General features: G+C 50.1%; 1 protein-coding gene across 2 annotated transcripts in view; it reads right to left on the bottom strand.

The window, feature by feature from the left end:
- Window positions 1-16,095, bottom strand: part of LOC138665406 (gastrula zinc finger protein XlCGF53.1-like) — a 33,660-nt gene extending 17,565 nt beyond the window's left edge. Inside the window, exon 1 of one of the 2 annotated variants that reach the window (XM_069752853.1) lies at window positions 16,015-16,095. The gene's annotated coding sequence lies outside the window, so the exon portion shown is untranslated. Of the gene's footprint in view, window positions 1-15,460; window positions 15,667-16,014 lie in introns of those variants that run through there. The other variant, XM_069752854.1, reaches the window with a different exon arrangement.
- Between the last annotated feature and the right edge of the window lie 204 nt (window positions 16,096-16,299).

Below are 16,299 nucleotides of genomic sequence, written 5' to 3'. Positions count from 1 at the left end.
GAACACGGTCCAGCGCCACCACCCTGAGCTTAGCCGGGTATAACATCGAATATTTTAGGTCCAGGTCTCGGAGCCGCCTCTTGACCTCGCCGAACCTCATTCTCAGTTTCTGCACCGATGCCGAGTAGTCCGGATAAATGGAGATCCGATTTCCGTCTATGCTCAGTCCGTCACTGATCCTGGCCTTCCTTAGTAGGGTTTCCCGGTCCCGATAGTCCAAAATTTTTGCCAGCAGAGCTCGAGGGGGGGATCCAGGCGGCAGGGGCCGGGTGGGGACTCTATGGGCCCTCTCCACGGAGAAGTGGTTGGTAAGGTCTGCTCCTCCCACCGAGTTTTTGAGCCATGCCTCAATGTATTCCGTAGGATTATTCCCCTCCACCTTCTCCGGCACCCCAATTATTCTTAGATTGTTCCTACGGGAACGATTTTCCAGGTCATCTGTTTTAAATTCCAGTTCTGCAATGCGCTGAATGTATCTCTTTTCTCTTTTCAACAGTTCATTTGTCTGATCTTCCACACTGCCCACGCGCTCCTCCACCACCTCCACTCTTTTCTCCACTTTACGCATAGCAGAATTAAGGGACTTCATTTCAACTGTTAGATCGTCTACCCTTAGGTTCAGCGCAGCCAGGGCAGATTTGCAGTGTATAACGACTGAGAAAATGTCCTGCAGTGTAGGTTCCCCCACGTTTGATTGCTGCGCACCCTCAGAGTCCTTAGCCTGCACTGGACTGGCGGTGGGTGACATGTTAGTTGTCTCTTGCATCTCCTGCCTCTTCCCTGGAGAAAGCCGCTCCTCCACCACACTGAGGGTGTCATCCCCTCCTCTCTCCTGTCTCTGCGGGACTTCCTCCTCATCTGGCCCCTCAGGGCCCAGCAGCAGGGCACCCCCCTCCTCTGTCCGAGCAAACCGCTCCAGCCGGGCGATTACCTCAAGCCTCCGGCGGTATGCGGTGCTGGCTCTGGCCGCCTCCTCCTCTGCCACGGCGCCATCTTGGATTTTCGCGCCAGCCGCGGGCGCTGACTGTCTTTTGCGCGGCATTACCGCTCTTCTCCTTTCGCTGCCTCCGGCACTCTCCTCCGTGCCCAGGGGTCCTGCGGAGCAACTTCGCCCGGTTTTCGGCGCTCGGCGGCGCCTTCAAGGGTGAGGATTTAGGTGCGGTGCGGGGAGAGAGATCCGTCGCACGTCCGCTCACATCGCTCGCTAGGCCACGCCCCCTTAATTCTTTTTTTTAACAGGGATATGATGCCCACATTGCTATATACTACGTGGGCTGTGCATTATACTACGCGGGCTGGGCAATATACTACACGGGCTGGGCAATGTACTACGCGGGCTGTGCAATATACTACATGCGCTGGGCAATATACTACGCGGGCTGGGCAATATACTACGCGGGCTGTGCAATGTACTACGTGGGTTGTGCAATATACTACGCGGGCTGGGCAATATACCACGCGGGCTGGGCAATATACTACGCGGGCTGTGCAATGTACTACTTGGGTTGTGCAATATACCACGCGGGCTGGGCAATATACTACGCGGGCTGTGCAATGTACTACGTGGGTTGTGCAATATACTACGCGGGCTGGGCAATATACTACGCGGGCTGTGCAATGTACTACGCGGGCTTTACAATATACTACGCAAGCTGTGCAATATACTACGCGGGCTGTACAATATACTACGTGACTGGGCAATATACTATGTGGCTGAGCAATATAGTACGTGACTGGGCAATATACAGTCATGGCCAAAAGTTTTGAGAATGACACCAAAATTATATTTTCACATGATCTGCTGCCCTCTGGTTTTTATTAGTGTTTCTCTGATGTTTATATCACATACAGAAATATAATTGCAATCATATTATGAGTACCAATAGGTTATATTGACAGTTAGAATGAGTTAATGCAGCAAGTCAATATTTGCAGTGTTGACCCTTCTTCTTCAAGACCTCTGACCTGGCATGCTCTCAATCAACTTCTGGACAAAATCCTGACTGATAGCAGTCCATTCTTGCATAATCAATGCTTGCATTTTGCCAGAATTTGTTGGTTTTTGTTTGTCCACCCGTCTCTTGATGATTGACCACAAGTTCTCAATGGGATTAAGATCTGGGGAGTTTCCAGGCCATGGACCCAAAATCTCTATGTTTTGTTCCATGAGCCATTTAGTTAGCACCTTTGCTTTATGGCAAGGTGCTCCATCATGCTGGAAAAGGCATTGTTGGGCGCCAAACTGCTCTTGGACGGTTGGGAGAAGTTGCTCTTGGAGGACATTCTGGTACCATTCTTTATTCATGGTTGTGTTTTTAGGCAAGACTGTGAGTGAGCCGATTCCCTTGGCTGAGAAGCAACCCCACACATGAATGGTTTCAGGATGCTTTACAGTTGGCATGAGACAAGACTGGTGGGAGCGCTCACCTCTTCTTCTCCGAATAAGCTGTTTTCCAGATGTCCCAAACAATCGAAAAGGGGATTCATCAGAGAATATGACTTTGCCCCAGTCCTCAGCAGTCCACTCCCTGTACCTTTTGCAGAATATCAGTCTGTCCCTGATGTTTTTTCTGGAGAGAAGTGGCTTCTTTGCTGCCCTCCTTGAAACCAGGCCTTGCTCAAAGAGTCTCCGCCTCACAGTGCGTGCAGAAGCATTCACACCAGCCTGCTGCCATTCCTGAGCAAGCTCGGCACTGCTGGTAGTCCGATCCCGCAGCTGAAACAGTTTTAAGATACGGTCCTGGCGCTTGCTGGTCTTTCTTGGGCGCCCTGGAGCCTTTTTGACAACAATGGAAGCTCTCTCCTTGAAGTTCTTGATGATGCGATAGATTGTTGACTGAGGTGCAATCTTTGTAGCTGCGATACTCTTCCCTGTTAGGCCATTTTTATGCAGTGCAATGATGGCTGCACGTGTTTCTTTAAAGTTCATTTTCTGGGCAAATATTGACTTTGCAAGTACAGTAATTGCTGTTAAGCTGATCACTCTGACATTCAGGAGTATATGAAAATTGTCATTAGAAAAAATGAAGCAGTAGACTTTGGAAAAATTCATATTTGTCTCATTCTCAAAATTTTTGTCCATGACTGTACTATGTGGCTGGGCAATATACTACGTAGATGGGCAATATACTACGTGGCTGGGCAATATACTACGTGGCTGGGCAATATACTACGTAGATGGGCAATATACTACGTGGCTGGGCAATATACTACGTGGCTGGGCAATATACTACGTAGATAGGCAATATACTACGTGGCTGGGCAATATACTACGTGGCTGGGCAATATACTACGTGACTGGCAATATACTACGTGGGCTGTGCAATATACTACGTCGCTGGGCAATATGCTACGTGGGCTGTGCAATATACTACGTGGCTGGGCAATATGCTACGTGGCTGGGCAATATACTACGTGGGCTGTGCAATATACTACGTCGCTGGGCAATATACTACGTGGGCTGTGCAATATACTACGTGGCTGGGCAATATGCTACGTGGCTGGGCAATATACTTCGTGGCTGGGCAATATACTATGTGACTGGGCAATATACTACGTGGACATGCATATTCTAGAATACCCGATGCGTTAGAATCGGGCCACCATCTAGTTTATTATAATTAGAATAAAAGCATTACCCTCTTCCCGCCAAAGTCAATTGTCATTTTTGCAGTAGTTTTTTTCTTCCCTTCTTTCAAGAGCCATAACTTTTTTAATTTTTCCCCCAACATAGCGGTATGAAGACTTGTTTGTTCCTGCCAAGTTCTAGATTAGAAGTGCACCATTCATTTTAACAAATGGAAAAATGGAAAATAAATTCCAAGTGCCGTAAATTGGTGACAAAATAAGCAATTGTCCCATTATTTTTTTTTTAATGAGTATTGACCTGATACCAATCTTGTATAGTTTTTTAATTTAAGTGGTTAAAAATAAATAAGAAATTTGGCTTCTTTCACCATTTTCTGGGACCCATAACTTTTTTATTTTGACATCCATAAAGCTGTGTGAGAACTTGTTTTTTGACAACAAGAGTTGTTTTTCTTCACACCATTTACAATGTTCTGATAACTTTTTATTGCATCCTTGGAGGAAGTGCGACAGCTTAAAAATGGCTAACATTCTGATTTTATTTGTCTTATGGTGTTCACTGTATGCATTAAATCATTTCTTTTCATAGAATGGACTTTTTGTAGCTGTGGCAATATAAATGTTTATCTTTTTAATATGCTTATTTTTAAAGAAGGAAAAGCGGGTGATTTGAGTTTTCATTTATTTTTACTGTTTAAAGGGGATCTGTCAGCAGACTTTTGCTATTTAATCAAAACAGCATGATCTAGGGCAAGAGAGCCTGATTCCAAGGATGTGCCACTTAGTTGGCTGTGTGCTGTAGTTCCAATACAATTTGTGTTTTATCAGCAGGAGATTCACGGTCTCATGTGCAGAGCAGTTAAGGCTACTTTCACACTAGCGTCGGATTTGGCCCGTCGCATTGCGTCGGGCAGAGATTCCGAAGCTAGCGTTTGATGCGCCGCACAACAGGTGCAGCGGATGCATTTCTCCGGCGCATCCGCTGCCCCATTTTGAGGTGCGGGGAGGTGGGGGCGGAGTTCCGGCCGCGCATGCGCGGTCTGAAAAAGCGGTCCGTCGGCAGCAAAAAACGTTACATTTAACGTTTTTTGCTCCCGGCGGTCCGCCACAACACGGCGCAACCGTCGCACGACCGTTGCGACGTGTGTCAATACGTCGCAATGTTACTCTATGGGGCAAAAACGCATCCTGTAAACAACTTTGCAGGATGCGTTTTTTCCCCTAAACGACGCATTGCGACATATTAAAAAAAACGACAGTGTGAAAGTAGCCTAAGCTGATCGATGTAACCACATTACTATCACTGATTGGCAGCTTTCTGTGTACAATCAGTGGTGTAGGTCAACATTTTGAACACTGTTACATCTGCAACAGAAAAAATAGGGATTCTATCAAAGCAGCACCAAGCAGCCCAGTAAGTGGCATAACACAGGCTCTCTTGCTTGCCCCTACATCATGCTGTTCTCGGATTATATAGCAAAAACCTGCTGACAGATTCCCTTAAATTTTCCATTTTTTTTTTAGTTCCCCATAGGGAACCCTTGTGATCATCAGGTGCATCTTAATCCTGCACGCCTTAATGTGTACAAATTCAGTATTAATAAATGAAGTCTATTTTACCTAGTGTATATGCCTCTGTTCTCCTGAATGTGGTGTTAAATCTTTTGTTATTGTGCTGCTTTCATTAGTGAGCTATAACCTGAAATCTATGAGCAGCACGGTGGCTCAGTGGTTATCACTGCAGCGCTGGGGTCCTGGGTTGAACAGCAGTGCCTTTCCTCCCTGTAGATGGGCTTTCAATGCGGCAGACGCACGGCTTTAGAACACTATAAACCTGCAGATTAACCTCATATCTGCAGGTTAATATCATATTTGACATAAGTTCCCTTTAGGAAGGTAAAATCCAACAAATTCGGTAGCCCTATATGTCGAGGAAGGGTCTGATTTTATTTTTGTTTATTTAGTTACCGACACATTGTATACACTAATATTTGGAAAACTTACGCCACCATTTCACTTTGGTTGCTGTAAGGTATGAAAAGCTATTTTGGGATGGCTCCGGTCTATGTAAATCAACGCTCTAAAAAGTTAATTTTCATTCCTTTGTCTAAGGTGAATGGATTCTGAAAACCTTAAATTTGCCTTGCATACAATAGAGAAATGTTGCCAGCTCTCTAATATGGCTGACAGGGAGACCCTTGGCCCCATCCAATCTCCATGTAAAGAGATGGATGCAGAGCTGAGCCTGCTCCATTCAGTGCGTGTTCCAGCTCCACAGCTGAGCCTGATCCATTCAGTGCGTGTTCCCGCTCCACAGCTGAGCCTGCTCCATTCAGTGCGTGTTCCCGCTCCACAGCTGAGCCTGGTCCATTCAGTGCGTGTTCCAGCTCCACAGCTGAGCCTGGTCCATTCAGTGCGTGTTCCAGCTCCACAGCTGAGCCTGGTCCATTCAGTGCGTGTTCCAGCTCCACAGCTGAGCCTGGTCCATTCAGTGCGTGTTCCCGCTCCACAGCTGAGCCTGGTCCATTCAGTGCGTGTTCCCGCTCCACAGCTGAGCCTGCTCCATTCAGTGCGTGTTCCAGCTCCACAGCTGAGCCTGGTCCATTCAGTGTGTGTTCCGGCTACAGAGCTGAGCCTGGTCCATTCAGTGCGTGTTCCAGCTCCACAGCTGAGCCTGGTCCATTCAGTGCGTGTTCCAGCTCCACAGCTGAGCCTGGTCCATTCAGTGCGTGTTCCCGCTCCACAGCTGAGCCTGGTCCATTCAGTGCGTGTTCCCGCTCCACAGCTGAGCCTGCTCCATTCAGTGCGTGTTCCAGCTCCACAGCTGAGCCTGCTCCATTCAGTGCGTGTTCCCGCTCCACAGCTGAGCCTGCTCCATTCAGTGCGTGTTCCAGCTCCACAGCTGAGCCTGCTCCATTCAGTGCGTGTTCCAGCTCCACAGCTGAGCCTGCTCCATTCAGTGCGTGTTCCAGCTCCACAGCTGAGCCTGGTCCATTCAGTGCGTGTTCCCGCTCCACAGCTGAGCCTGGTCCATTCAGTGCGTGTTCCAGCTCCACAGCTGAGCCTGCTCCATTCAGTGCGTGTTCCAGCTCCACAGCTGAGCCTGCTCCATTCAGTGCGTGTTCCCGCTCCACAGCTGAGCCTGGTCCATTCAGTGCGTGTTCCCGCTCCACAGCTGAGCCTGGTCCATTCAGTGCGTGTTCCCGCTCCACAGCTGAGCCTGCTCCATTCAGTGCGTGTTCCAGCTCCACAGCTGAGCCTGCTCCATTCAGTGCGTGTTCCAGCTCCACAGCTGAGCCTGCTCCATTCAGTGCGTGTTCCAGCTCCACAGCTGAGCCTGGTCCATTCAGTGCGTGTTCCAGCTCCACAGCTGAGCCTGGTCCATTCAGTGCGTGTTCCAGCTCCACAGCTGAGCCTGGTCCATTCAGTGCGTGTTCCCGCTCCACAGCTGAGCCTGGTCCATTCAGTGCGTGTTCCCGCTCCACAGCTGAGCCTGCTCCATTCAGTGCGTGTTCCAGCTCCACAGCTGAGCCTGGTCCATTCAGTGTGTGTTCTGGCTACAGAGCTGAGCCTGGTCCATTCAGTGCGTGTTCCAGCTCCACAGCTGAGCCTGGTCCATTCAGTGCGTGTTCCAGCTCCACAGCTGAGCCTGGTCCATTCAGTGCGTGTTCCAGCTCCACAGCTGAGCCTGGTCCATTCAGTGCGTGTTCCCGCTCCACAGCTGAGCCTGGTCCATTCAGTGCGTGTTCCCGCTCCACAGCTGAGCCTGCTCCATTCAGTGCGTGTTCCCGCTCCACAGCTGAGCCTGCTCCATTCAGTGCGTGTTCCAGCTCCACAGCTGAGCCTGCTCCATTCAGTGCGTGTTCCCGCTCCACAGCTGAGCCTGCTCCATTCAGTGCGTGTTCCAGCTCCACAGCTGAGCCTGCTCCATTCAGTGCGTGTTCCAGCTCCACAGCTGAGCCTGCTCCATTCAGTGCGTGTTCCAGCTCCACAGCTGAGCCTGGTCCATTCAGTGCGTGTTCCCGCTCCACAGCTGAGCCTGGTCCATTCAGTGCGTGTTCCAGCTCCACAGCTGAGCCTGCTCCATTCAGTGCGTGTTCCAGCTCCACAGCTGAGCCTGCTCCATTCAGTGCGTGTTCCCGCTCCACAGCTGAGCCTGGTCCATTCAGTGCGTGTTCCCGCTCCACAGCTGAGCCTGGTCCATTCAGTGCGTGTTCCCGCTCCACAGCTGAGCCTGCTCCATTCAGTGCGTGTTCCAGCTCCACAGCTGAGCCTGCTCCATTCAGTGCGTGTTCCAGCTCCACAGCTGAGCCTGCTCCATTCAGTGCGTGTTCCAGCTCCACAGCTGAGCCTGGTCCATTCAGTGCGTGTTCCCGCTCCACAGCTGAGCCTGGTCCATTCAGTGCGTGTTCCAGCTCCACAGCTGAGCCTGCTCCATTCAGTGCGTGTTCCAGCTCCACAGCTGAGCCTGCTCCATTCAGTGCGTGTTCCCGCTCCACAGCTGAGCCTGGTCCATTCAGTGCGTGTTCCAGCTCCACAGCTGAGCCTGGTCCATTCAGTGCGTGTTCCCGCTCCACAGCTGAGCCTGGTCCATTCAGTGCGTGTTCCCGCTCCACAGCTGAGCCTGGTCCATTCTGTGCGTGTTCCAGCTCCACAGCTGAGCCTGGTCCATTCAGTGCGTGTTCCCGCTCCACAGCTGAGCCTGGTCCATTCAGTGCGTGTTCCCGCTCCACAGCTGAGCCTGGTCCATTCAGTGCGTGTGCTGGCTCCAGAGCTGAGCCTGCTCCATTCAGTGCGAGTTCCCGCTCCAGAGCTGAGCCTACTCCATTCAGTGAGTGTTCCCGCTCCAGAGCTGAGCCTGCTCCATTCAGTGCATGTTCCCGCTCCAGAGCTGAGCCTACTCCATTCAGTGCGAGTTCCCGCTCCAGAGCTGAGCCTACTCCATTCAGTGAGTGTTCCCGCTCCAGAGCTGAGCCTGCTCCATTCAGTGCATGTTCCCGCTCCAGAGCTGAGCCTAATCCATTCAGTGCGTGTGCCGGCTCCACAGCTGAGCCTGGTCCATTCAGTGCGTGTGCTGGCTCCAGAGCTGAGCCTACTCCATTCAGTGCATGTTCCCGCTCCACAGCTGAGCCTGGTCCATTCAGTGTGTGTTCTGGCTACAGAGCTGAGCCTACTCCATTCAGTGCGTGTTCCCGCTCCACAGCTGAGCCTGCTCCATTCAGTGCGTGTTCCAGCTCCACAGCTGAGCCTGGTCCATTCAGTGCGTGTTCCAGCTCCACAGCTGAGCCTGGTCCATTCAGTGCGTGTTCCAGCTCCACAGCTGAGCCTGGTCCATTCAGTGCGTGTTCCCGCTCCACAGCTGAGCCTGGTCCATTCAGTGCGTGTTCCCGCTCCACAGCTGAGCCTGCTCCATTCAGTGCGTGTTCCAGCTCCACAGCTGAGCCTGCTCCATTCAGTGCGTGTTCCCGCTCCACAGCTGAGCCTGCTCCATTCAGTGCGTGTTCCAGCTCCACAGCTGAGCCTGCTCCATTCAGTGCGTGTTCCAGCTCCACAGCTGAGCCTGCTCCATTCAGTGCGTGTTCCAGCTCCACAGCTGAGCCTGGTCCATTCAGTGCGTGTTCCCGCTCCACAGCTGAGCCTGGTCCATTCAATGCGTGTTCCAGCTCCACAGCTGAGCCTGCTCCATTCAGTGCGTGTTCCAGCTCCACAGCTGAGCCTGCTCCATTCAGTGCGTGTTCCCGCTCCACAGCTGAGCCTGGTCCATTCAGTGCGTGTTCCCGCTCCACAGCTGAGCCTGGTCCATTCAGTGCGTGTTCCCGCTCCACAGCTGAGCCTGGTCCATTCAGAGCGTGTTCCCGCTCCACAGCTGAGCCTGGTCCATTCAGTGCGTGTTCCAGCTCCACAGCTGAGCCTGGTCCATTCAGTGCGTGTTCCCGCTCCACAGCTGAGCCTGGTCCATTCAGTGCGTGTTCCCGCTCCAGAGCTGAGCCTGCTCCATTCAGTGCGAGTTCCCGCTCCAGAGCTGAGCCTACTCCATTCAGTGAGTGTTCCCGCTCCAGAGCTGAGCCTGCTCCATTCAGTGCATGTTCCCGCTCCAGAGCTGAGCCTACTCCATTCAGTGCGAGTTCCCGCTCCAGAGCTGAGCCTACTCCATTCAGTGAGTGTTCCCGCTCCAGAGCTGAGCCTGCTCCATTCAGTGCATGTTCCCGCTCCAGAGCTGAGCCTAATCCATTCAGTGCGTGTGCCGGCTCCACAGCTGAGCCTGGTCCATTCAGTGCGTGTGCTGGCTCCAGAGCTGAGCCTACTCCATTCAGTGCATGTTCCCGCTCCACAGCTGAGCCTGGTCCATTCAGTGTGTGTTCTGGCTACAGAGCTGAGCCTACTCCATTCAGTGCATGTTCCCGCTCCACAGCTGAGCCTGGTCCATTCAGTGCGTGTTCCAGCTCCACAGCTGAGCCTGGTCCATTCAGTGCGTGTTCCAGCTCCACAGCTGAGCCTGGTCCATTCAGTGCGTGTTCCCGCTCCACAGCTGAGCCTGGTCCATTCAGTGCGTGTTCCCGCTCCACAGCTGAGCCTGCTCCATTCAGTGCGTGTTCCAGCTCCACAGCTGAGCCTGCTCCATTCAGTGCGTGTTCCCGCTCCACAGCTGAGCCTGCTCCATTCAGTGCGTGTTCCAGCTCCACAGCTGAGCCTGCTCCATTCAGTGCGTGTTCCAGCTCCACAGCTGAGCCTGCTCCATTCAGTGCGTGTTCCAGCTCCACAGCTGAGCCTGGTCCATTCAGTGCGTGTTCCCGCTCCACAGCTGAGCCTGGTCCATTCAATGCGTGTTCCAGCTCCACAGCTGAGCCTGCTCCATTCAGTGCGTGTTCCAGCTCCACAGCTGAGCCTGCTCCATTCAGTGCGTGTTCCCGCTCCACAGCTGAGCCTGGTCCATTCAGTGCGTGTTCCCGCTCCACAGCTGAGCCTGGTCCATTCAGTGCGTGTTCCCGCTCCACAGCTGAGCCTGGTCCATTCAGAGCGTGTTCCCGCTCCACAGCTGAGCCTGGTCCATTCAGTGCGTGTTCCAGCTCCACAGCTGAGCCTGGTCCATTCAGTGCGTGTTCCCGCTCCACAGCTGAGCCTGGTCCATTCAGTGCGTGTTCCCGCTCCAGAGCTGAGCCTGCTCCATTCAGTGCGAGTTCCCGCTCCAGAGCTGAGCCTACTCCATTCAGTGAGTGTTCCCGCTCCAGAGCTGAGCCTGCTCCATTCAGTGCATGTTCCCGCTCCAGAGCTGAGCCTACTCCATTCAGTGCGAGTTCCCGCTCCAGAGCTGAGCCTACTCCATTCAGTGAGTGTTCCCGCTCCAGAGCTGAGCCTGCTCCATTCAGTGCATGTTCCCGCTCCAGAGCTGAGCCTAATCCATTCAGTGCGTGTGCCGGCTCCACAGCTGAGCCTGGTCCATTCAGTGCGTGTGCTGGCTCCAGAGCTGAGCCTACTCCATTCAGTGCATGTTCCCGCTCCACAGCTGAGCCTGGTCCATTCAGTGTGTGTTCTGGCTACAGAGCTGAGCCTACTCCATTCAGTGCATGTTCCCGCTCCACAGCTGAGCCTGGTCCATTCAGTGCGTGTGCTGGCTCCAGAGCTGAGTCTACTCCATTCAGTTCGTGTTCCCGCTCCAGAGCCGAGCCTGCTCCATTCAGTGAGTGTTCCCGCTCCAGAGCAGAGCCTTCTCCATTCAGTGCGTGTGCTGGCTCCAGAGCAGAGCCTGCTCCATTCAGTGCGTGTGCCGGCTCCATAGCTGAGCCTGCTCCATTCAGTGTGTGTGTGTGACGGCTCCAGAGCTGAGCCTACTCCATTCAGTGCGTGTGCCGGCTCCAGAGCTGAGCTTGCTCCACTCAGTGCGTGTGCTGGCTCCACAGCTGAACCTGCTCCATTCAGTGCCTGTGCCAGCTCCAGAGCAGAGCCTGCTTCATTCAGTGAGTGTTCCCACTCCAGAGCAGAGCCTGCTCCATTCAGTGCGTGTGCCGGCTCCAGAGCAGAGCCTGCTCCATTCAGTGCATGTACCCGCTCCATAGCTGAACCTACTCCATTCAGTGCGTGTGCCAGCTCCAGAGCAGAAGAGCCTGCTCTATTCAGTGCGTGTTCCCGCTCCAGAGCTGAGCCTGCTCCATTCAGTGCGTGTAAACGCTCCAGAGCAGAGCCTGCTCCATTCAGTGCATGTGCTGGCTCCAGAGCTGAGCCTGCTCCATTCAGTGCGTGTTCCCACTCCAGAACATAGCCTGCTCCATTCACTGCGAGTTCCTGCTCCAAAGCCAAGCCTGCTCCATTCAGTCCATGTGCTGGCTCCATAGTAGAGCCTGCTCCATTCAGTGCGTGTGCCGGCTCCACAGCTGAGCCTGCTCTATTCAGCGCGAGTTCCTGCTCCAGATCAGAGCCTACTCCATTCAGTGCGTGTGCCGGCTTCACAGCTGAGCCTGCCCTATTCAGTGCGTGTGCCGGCTCCATAGCTGAGCCTGCTCCATTCAGTGTGTGTGTGTGACGGCTCCAGAGCTGAGCCTACTCCATTCAGTGCGTGTGCCGGCTCCAGAGCTGAGCTTGCTCCACTCAGTGCGTGTGCCGACTCCATAGCAGAGCCTGCTCCACTCAGTGCGTGTGCCGACTCCATAGCAGAGCCTGCTCCATTCAGTGCGTGTTCCCGCTCCAGAACATAGCCTGCTCCATTCAGTGCGAGTTCCTGCTCCAAAGCCAAGCCTGCTCCATTCAGTGCATGTGCCGGCTCCATAGTAGAGCCTGCTCCATTCAGTGCGTGTGCCGGCTCCAGAGCAGAGCCTGCTCCATTCAGTGCGTGTGCAGGCTCCAGAGCAGAGCCTGCTCCATTCAGTGCGTGTGCCGGCTCCAGAGCAGAGCCTGCTCCATTCAGTGCATGTGTTGGATGGTATATTGATCTTTTTCAGCATCAGGTTCTTAACAACATTAGGGCCATCTCCAATACCTCCCTAATAATATGAATATCTCTTCCCAAGAATTACTGGCAATAAATTGATTGATTATATATCTACTTGACCTATAAGACTAGCAGAGTGCATATCGAAAGCCTACATCATACAATAATCACGATCATCCTGCTCACACTATAAGGCACTGCCCTTAGATTACACAGATTAATGGTCTAGATGAAAGTTTTAGTGCTCAAGCTAAAGACCTAAAAGACTGAACAAAATGACATGAGATCATGCTGTGTTTGTGGTATTTAGTCCTCGTAGATGTTACTGTCCACTGTGTAAAAGGATTAACATGCGATCTATTATGGCAGGCATAGGAATCGGATGCTACAGATTCCTACATTTCCAGGAGGCACGCTCCGGCCATCAGAGATAAACATACTTTACTCTTAGGAAAAGAAGCACGATGGATAATGGATTTCTGAAATCTTATGAATGTCTGTTAATGTTTGTTCTAAATGACGTCACAGGAATCATTTGTGATCCACTCCCCAATATGTCTCCAATGACACAGAACAAACATTAAAAGTCATTCATAACATTTCAGAGATCCACTGCTCATTACAGGAATACATTCATTTGTATTTATTTATTGTACTCACTTGTATAGCGCCATTAATTCCACAGCACTATACTCTATATTCTCAAATTCGAACAGTTAGGCCGGCGTCACACTCAGCGTATGCAAATACGGTCCGTATATTACGGCCGTAATACGCTGAAAAGTCCCGAAAATAGTGGTCCGTAGCTCCTCCGTAGGCAGGGTGTGTCACCGTTTTTTGCGCATGGCATCCTCCGTATGTAATCCGTATGGCAGCCGTACTGCGTGGTTTTATCGCAGGCTTCCAAAACCGACATACCGCTATACAAGGGTTCCATGTGTTAAAAAAAACAAACATATATGCTGTCTATATATATATATATATATATATATATATATGTATGTATATATATATATATATATATATATATATATATATATATATATATATATATATATATATATATATATTATTCCTTCATACAGCCGCGATATAGCAAAAAGCCGGTAATTCATTTACCGGCCTTTGCTTTCTCCTTCCTAAAACCCGACATGATATGAGACCTGGTTTACATACAGTAAACCATCTCATATCACCATTTTTTTTGCATATTCCACACTACTAATGTTAGTAGTGTGTATATGCAAAATTTGGCCGTTCTAGCTCTTAAAATAAAGGGTTAAATGGCGGAATAGGTGCATCTTCCAGATGTGCCTTTTCTGGGGTGGCTGGGGGCAGGTATTTTTAGCCAGGGGGGGGGGCCAATAACCATGGACCCTCTCCAGGCTATTAATATCTGCCCTCAGTCACTGGCTTTACTACTCTGGCAGAGAAAATTGCGCGGGAGCCCACGCCAATTTTTTCCGCCATTTAACCCTTTATTTTAAGAGCTAGAACGGCCAAATTTTGCATAGACACACTACTAACATTAGTAGTGTGGAATATGCAAAAAAAATGGTGATATGAGATGGTTTACTGTATGTAAACCAGGTCTCATATCATGTCGGGTTTAGGAAGGAGATAGGAAAAGCCGGTAATTGAATTACCGGCTTTCTGCTATATCGCGCTGGATGAAATATTAATATATATACATATATGTGTCTCACTGACATATATATATATATATATATATATATATATATACCTATTCTATGTGTACACATTTATTCTACCTATTCTACTGTAAGCTGTCAGTGTGATTTTACTGTACACCGCGCTGAATTACCGGCTTTTCTCGCTAACACCGCTGCGTATTCCTCGCAAATCACACTGCTGGTCCGTGTGTAATCCGTATTTTTGGGGCTTCCATAGACTTTCATTGGCGTTTTATTTGCGCAATACGGTGACAAACGCAGCATGCTGCGATTTTCTATGGCCGTAGAAAGCCGTATAATACTGATCAGTAAAATACGGCAGATAGGAGCAGGGGCATAGACAATAATTGTGCCGTATTTTTTGCGAGTTTTACGGACGTAGTTTCTGCGCTCTTACGTCCGTAAAACTCGCAAGTGTGACGCCGGCCTTATTTGCAAATATTTGATTTTTTTTTCATATTATTACTAATGTGCGTATATATTTTATAGTGCTTCTTTACTTCGAACAGTTATTTACAAATATTTCAAACTGTTTTTCTCACATTATTCCTAATGTGTATATAATATTCTTGATATACACATTAGGAATAATGTGAAAAAAAACTATTTAAAATATTTGTAAATAAATGTTCAAAGTAAAAAACACTCCCGTTAAATCTCAAAACTTCAAGTTTGAAAAATAAGTTCTCTCTATATGGCATGTAAGGAGTTGGAAACAGGAGAGTGTCTGATGCCCATTGTCCTCCCTGGGTGCTGATGGCTTTCACATCTTTTGGCAGGTAATCATGAGAGGTCACTTTTCAATAGACTGCAATACAAAAGACTGCAGGTTCAAGTCCTCTAAAAGGATTTTGTACAAATGTTTTTTTTTTACATTTTTTTTATATTTTTAAACAATAATCGTCCGAATTAAAGAAGCAGTCCCATTACACCTGCAACCTTTGTACGACCTTGTTGACTTAAAAATAAATTCTCGCTATCAGAATACCGAAAAAAGTTAGTGTTTTTTTTTAAGCAATTAAATTTACAGATATAATTGATATTGGGGGGAAACTTTCCATTCCCCCATCTAACCCCCTACTCCCAGCACATTCATTATAACGAACATACAGAATAGACCCTCCATGCAGCGGCTTTGTCCGCTCTTCAGATATATAAAACCCAGAACAGAAAGACCCGCCTTGTTCCCCCCGCAGCCAATCCTACTGCAGCTTTTCCGTATTAAAGGGGCGGTCCACTATTTTTTGTTACATACATGTAATTGGAGATTAGAGATCATGTTTGCAGTCGGGATCCATTAGAGGTCTCGCATTGTTTGCCTTCTATGGCCTCATTACTGACTGAGCTGAGACTCCATCTGCCAGCTCGCTATGGCGGGGGCTTTCTAACGCTTTCATCCCTCTTTTTTAGCTCCTCTCAGGTGATTCATGACCACAGACGGCATCAGTGGAAACCAAGAGCCTGTGAAAGCCAAGGGTGCAAAATCAGGGATGAAACCCAATCAAAGAGATAATTTTTACCCCCAAATACATGTATGTAAGTAATAACCCAGATTGTCACCAAGGTGGACAGTCCCTTTAAGCTTCCATGGAGAAACTGAAAGCTGATTGCACAGTTTGGTCGGCATCGGTAACAAGGCTCGGTTTTGCTGTAGGTTTATTGAATCTTACAAGAACAGGGATGTGTTTCCGATCTACAGCTATTGCACGCGGATCTATCTGTCACTGATGACGTATGACCAGGAACCACGGTCGCAGCCGACAAATTAATCACAAGCAGCGCTGCACACAAAGTGAAGATCTCACAGACCTGCAGCTGTGTCTGTCTATGCCGTGCTCTTCATCAGCTCGCTGGCCGGAAGTCATTAACCGGAAAGGCAGAGCTTGCGTTCCACACTCACTTCCTGGTTTTGCGTCTCAAGCCTCCTTTTCGTACAGCGCGCTTGCGTACTAGCTATATTACGTGTTACGGTGCCAATAGAACTCTGGGAACTGTAGTTTATGAAACCTAACCAATGAATGCGGTGCTTTCATCCAGGGGCCATTTGAGATGCTTGGCAGGAGCAGTGCGGTCATTACCCGCCTGAGACTTGCC

This window comes from Ranitomeya imitator, chromosome 2, assembly GCF_032444005.1.
Source record: "Ranitomeya imitator isolate aRanImi1 chromosome 2, aRanImi1.pri, whole genome shotgun sequence".
In the NCBI taxonomy this organism is placed as follows: Eukaryota; Metazoa; Chordata; class Amphibia; order Anura; family Dendrobatidae; genus Ranitomeya; species Ranitomeya imitator.
This window is presented reverse-complemented; position numbering and strand designations above follow the sequence as displayed.